Here is a 6,448-nt window from a genome sequence, read left to right on the forward strand (position 1 = left end):
ATGTAGCACCAAGTATTTAAAATATGTAAAGAGAAAAAAAATCACATCTTGGTACCTCACTTGGAGGTTTTATGACAAACAAGTTTAGCAGAAGTTAAGTTAGCTGGAGCATCTTGACCTGGTGTTCCTAGAATAGAGTTGGGTAAATTTCCCTGGGGTTTCCCATCAAGGAGATCAAATTCTAGTCAAACCTAAAGTGACCTCAACATTATACAAAATGGAGGCACCTCTGCACTGTCTTATCCTGTCATAGATTGAGATAGATTGCATATATAGAAAATTTCCAAAGAATAGTGTATATTATATAATATTGAATAATATGTTATATATGTAAATGGTTTTATAACCTAAAAAAAGAAAATTACAAGATTTGGTTCTGTTTGCCTATTATGTTTTGCCACATCCTATTGGTTTCTTTTTCTCATGACTTGTCTTGGGGAGCCTTCTTGCTCATGCCAGCCTCCCTTCTTCTGATAATGTGCTATCAAAGTAAAGCAATTTATTTGGAATATTCTTCGAGTCAAATTTCCAAGACTTTAGTAAATACTGAGGCTTTAGTTGGAATGAGGTTCCCTGGGGTTTTTGTTGGAATAAGGTTCCCCTGTTTCTCGGTTTTCCCAGGCTGCCATGTTTGTACCTATCTGTGACTCCTCTTAGTTTCTGGCTTAACCAGTTCCTTCTTATTATTCCATACTGAGCTCAAAGATCAGTCTTTTATAGAGGACTCTGATGGCCACCATAGTTAATTAATTCAGCTCTCCTCTCCAGACTGCTCCATGTCACTGTCTCAAAGTTACAGAATGCTTTAACTCACTGTAAATACAGTGTTCACTACCCACTTTGCAAATTTCTCCTCTCTAGAAGCTTGAAGGGACGTGGGACTCGATCAATCACTATTACACACTTGAAATTTAGACCAGGGTATGAACAAACTAGATACTTGGGTCAATATCCAGTGAATACTCTCGCCAGCTACCCACAACACCCGCCACAGGATCTTAAGACTTCTGGAGAGTGGAACACAGCTTCTGCTCCAATCCAATTGCGCGCGGGACCTGAGACTGCATTAGTTAGGGAAGCAGAAACTGGCCTGAGTAGGGCCACAGGCCTCATCCGGCCTGATCAGCGCAGGGGTAGCTGGAGCACAGGGTTGCCTGACACCCGCCAGCTACCCACGACCCCCGCCGCAGGATTTTGGGACTGCTGGTGAGTGGAACACAGCTTCTGCTCCAGTCCAATCACGCGGGACCTGAGACTGCTCTGGTTGGGGAGAGAGAAATCCGGCCTACATAGGGCCACAAGCCTCTTCCGGTCAGAAAAGCACCGGGGCAACTGGGGCGCAGGGTCGGCTGACACTCGCCAGCTACCCACAACACCCACCACAAGATCTTAAGGCTTCTGGTGAGTGGAACACAGCTTCTGCTCCAATCCAATTGCACGCGGGACCAGAGACTGCATTAGTTAGGGAAGCAGAAAACCGGCCTGAGTAGGACCACAGGCCTCTTCCGGCTGGACCAGCACCGGGGTACCCTCAGCTACCCACGACCCCCACCGCAGGATTTTGAGACTGCTGGTGAGTGGAACACAGCTTCTGCTCCAATCTTTAAACAGTGACAACGATAACAACTAACCCCAGAGATTACCAGATGGCGAAAGGTAAACGTAATAATCTTACTAACAGAAACCAAGACCACTCACCATCATCAGAACCCAGCACCCCCACTTCGCCCAGTCCAGGGCACCCCAACACAACGGAAAAGCTAGACAAGGATCTAAAAGCATATCTCCTGATGATGGTAGAGGAGTTCAAGAAGGACTTTAATAACACACTTAAAGAAATACAGGAGAACAATGCTAAACAGGCAGAAGACACTAAAGAGGAAGCACAAAAATCCCTTAAAGAATTGCAGGAGAACACTGCTAAAGAGTTACAAATCCTTAAAGAAAAACAGGATAACATAATCAAACAGGTAGAAGTCCTTACAGAAAAACAGGAAAACACATCCAAACAGATGATGGAAATGAACAAAACCATACTAGACCTAAAAAGGGAAGTAGACACAATAAAGAAAACCCAAAATGAGGCAACACTGGAGATAGAAACCCTAGGAAAGAAATCTGGAACCATAGATACGAGCATCAGCAACAGAATACAAGAGATGGAAGAGAGAATCTCAGGTGCAGAAGATTCCATAGAGAACATCGGCACAACAATCAAGGAAAATGTAAAATGCAAAAAGATCCTAACTCAAAACATCCAAGAAATACAGGACACAATGAGAAGACCAAACCTACAGATAATAGGAGTGGATGAGAATGAAGATTTTCAACTCAAAGGACCAGCAAACATCTTCAACAAAATTATAGAAGAAAACTTCCCAAATCTAAAGAAAGAGATGCCCATGAACATACAAGAAGCCTACAGAACTCCAAATAGACTGGACCAGAAAAGAAATACCTCCCGACACATAATAATCAGAACAACAAATGCTCTAAATAAAGATAGAATACTAAAAGCAGTAAGAGAAAAAGGCCAAGTAACATATAAAGGCAAGCCTATCAGAATTACACCAGATTTTTCACCAGAGACTATGAAAGCCAGAAGATCCTGGACGGATGTTATACAGACACTAAAAGAACACAAATTCCAGCCCAGGCTACTATACCCAGCCAAACTCTCAATTAACATAGATGGAGAAACCAAAGTATTCCACGACAAAACCAAATTCACACATTATCTCTCCACGAATCCAGCCCTTCAAAGGATAATAACAGAAAAAAACCAATACAAGGACAGGAACCACGCCCTAGAAACAACAAGAAGGTAATCCCTCAACAAACCTAAAAGAAGACAGCCACAAGAACAAAATGCCAACTTTAACAACAAAAATAACAGGAAACAACAATTACTTTTCCTTAATATCTCTTAATATCAATGGACTCAACTCCCCGATAAAAAGACATAGACTAACAAACTGGCTACACAAACAAGACCCAACATTTTGCTGCTTACAGGAAACTCATCTCAGAGAAAAGGATAGACACTACCTCAGAATGAAAGGCTGGAAAACAATTTTCCAAGCAAATGGCATGAAGAAACAAGCTGGAGTAGCCATTCTAATATCTGATAAGATTGACTTCCAACCCAAAGTCATTAAAAAAGACAGGGAGGGACACTTCATACTCATCAAAGGTAAAATCCTCCAAGAGGAACTATCAATCCTGAATATCTATGCTCCAAATACAAAGGCAGCCACATTCATTAAAGAAACATTAGTAAATCTCAAAGCACACATTGCACCTCATACAATAATAGTGGGAGACTTCAACACACCACTTTCACCAATGGACAGATCATGGAAACAGAAACTAAACAGGGACACAGAGAAACTAAGAGAAATTATGAATCAAATGGATCTGGCAGATATCTACAGAACATTCTATCCTAAAACAAAAGGATATACCTTCTTCTCAGCACCTCATGGTACCTTCTCCAAAATTGACCACATAATTGGTCACAAAACAGGCCTCAACAGATACAAAAATATTGAAATTGTCCCATGCATCCTATCAGATCACCATGGACTAAGGCTGATCTTCAATAACAAAATAAATAATAGAAAGCCAACCTTCACGTGGAAACTGAACAACACTCTTCTCAATGATACCTTGGTCAAGGAAGGAATAAAGAAAGAAATTAAGGACTTTTTAGAGTTCAATGAAAATGAAGCCACAACATACCCAAACTTATGGGACGCAATGAAAGCATTTCTAAGAGGAAAACTCATAGCTCTGAGTGCCTCCAAAAGGAAACTAGAGAGAGCACACATTAGCAGCTTGACAACACACCTAAAAGCACTAGAACAAAAGGAAGCAAATTCACCCAAGAGGAGTAGACGGCAGGAAATAATCAAACTCAGGGGTGAAATCAACCAAGTGGAAACAAGAAAAACTATTCAAAGAATCAACCAATCAAGGAGCTGGTTCTTTGAGAAAATCAACAAGATAGATAAACCCTTAGCCAGACTCACTAGAGGGCACAGGGAAAGCATCCTAATTAACAAAATCAGAAATGAAAAAGGAGACATAACAACAGATCCTGAAGACATCCAAAACACCATCAGATCCTTCTACCAAAGGCTATACTCAACAAAACTGGAGAACCTGGATGAAATGGAGAAGTTCCTAGACAGATACCAGGTACCAAAGTTAAATCAAGATCAGGATAATGATCTAAACAGCCCTATATCCCCCAAAGAAATAGAAGCAGTCATTAATAGTCTCCCAACTAAAAAAAGCCCAGGACCAGATGGGTTTAGTGCAGAGTTCTATCAGACCTTCAAAGAAGATCTAATCCCAGTTCTTCACAAACTATTCCACAAAATAGAAACAGAAGGTACTCTACCCAATTCATTCTATGAAGCCACAATTACTCTGATACCTAAACCACAAAAAGACCCAACAAAGATAGAAAACTTCAGACCAATATCCCTTATGAATATTGATGCAAAAATCCTCAATAAAGTTCTTGCTAACCGAATCCAAGAACACATCAAAACAATCATCCATCCTGACCAAGTAGGTTTCATCCCAGGGATGCAGGGATGGTTCAATATACGGAAATCCATCAACGTAATCCAGAATATAAACAAACTCAAAGACAAAAACCACATGGTCATCTCGTTAGATGCGGAAAAAGCATTTGACAAGATCCAACACCCATTCATGATAAAAGTCTTGGAAAGATCAGGAATTCAAGGCCCATACCTAAACATGATAAAAGCAATCTACAGCAAACCAGTAGCCAACATCAAAGTAAATGGTGAGAAGCTTGAAGCAATCCCTCTAAAATCAGGGACTAGACAAGGCTGTCCACTTTCTCCATACCTATTCAACATTGTACTTGAAGTCCTAGCCAGAGCAATTCGACAACAAAAGGAGATCAAAGGGATACAAATTGGAAAAGATGAAGTCAAAATATCACTTTTTGCAGATGATATGATAGTATATATAAGTGACCCTAAAAATTCCACCAGAGAACTCCTAAGCCTGATAAACAGCTTCGGTGAAGAAGCTGGATATAAAATTAACTCAAACAAATCAATGGCCTTTCTCTACACAAAGAATAAACAGGCTGAGAAAGAAATTAGGGAAACAACACCCTTCTCAATAGTCACAAATAATATAAAATATCTTGGCGTGACTCTAACTAAGGAAGTGAAAGATCTGTATAATAAAAACTTCAAGTCTCTGAAGAAAGAAATTCTAGAAGATCTCAGAAGATGGAAAGATCTCCCATGCTCATGGATTGGCAGGATCAACATTGTAAAAATGGCTATCTTGCCAAAAGCAATCTACAGATTCAATGCAATCCCCATCAAAATTCCAAATCAATTCTTCAACGAATTAGAAAGTGCAATCTGCAAATTCATCTGGAATAACAAAAAACCTAGGATAGCAAAAACTCTTCTCAAGGATAAAAGAACCTCTGGTGGAATCACCATGCCGGACCTAAAGCTCTACTACAGAGCAATTGTGATAAAAACTGCATGGTACTGGTATAGTGACAGACAAATAGACCAATGGAATAGAATTGAAGACCCAGAAATGAACCCACACACCTATGGTCACTTGATCTTCGACAAGGGAGCTAAAAACATCCAGTGGAAGAAAGACAGCATTTTCAACAAATGGTGCTGGCACAACTGGTTGTTAACATGTAGAAGAATGCGAATCGATCCATTCCTATCTCCTTGTACTAAGGTCAAGTCTAAGTGGATCAAGGAACTTCACATAAAACCAGAGACACTGAAACTTATAGAGGAGAAAGTGGGGAAAAGCCTTGAAGATATGGGCACAGGGGAAAAATTCCTGAATAGAACAGTAATGGCTTGTGCTGTAAGATCGAGAATTGACAAGTGGGACCTCATGAAACTACAAAGCTTCTGCAAGGCTAAAGACACCATCAATAAGACAAAAAAACCACCAACAGATTGGGAAAGGATCTTCACCTATCCTAAATCAGATAAGGGACTAATATCCAATATATATAAAGAACTCAAGAAGGTGGACTCCAGAAAGTCAAATAACCCCATTAAAAAATGGGGCTCAGAACTGAACAAAGAATTCTCACCTGAGGAATACCGAATGGCAGAGAAGCACCTGAAAAAATGTTCAACATCCTTAATCATCAGGGAAATGCAAATCAAAACAACCCTGAGATTCCACCTTACACCAGTCAGAATGGCTAAGATCAAAAATTCAGATGACAGCAGATGCTGGCGAGGATGTGGAGAAAGAGGAACACTCCTCCATTGTTGGTGGGATTGCAAGCTTGTACAACCACTCTGGAAATCAGTCTGGCGGTTCCTCAGAAAATTGGACATAGTACTACCGGAGGATCCAGCAATACCTCTCCTGGGCATATATCCAGAAGATGTCCCAACCG

Source organism: Mus caroli, unplaced genomic scaffold (assembly GCF_978045245.1).
Source record: "Mus caroli unplaced genomic scaffold, Mus_caroli_1 scaffold_12, whole genome shotgun sequence".
NCBI lineage: Eukaryota > Metazoa > Chordata > Mammalia > Rodentia > Muridae > Mus > Mus caroli.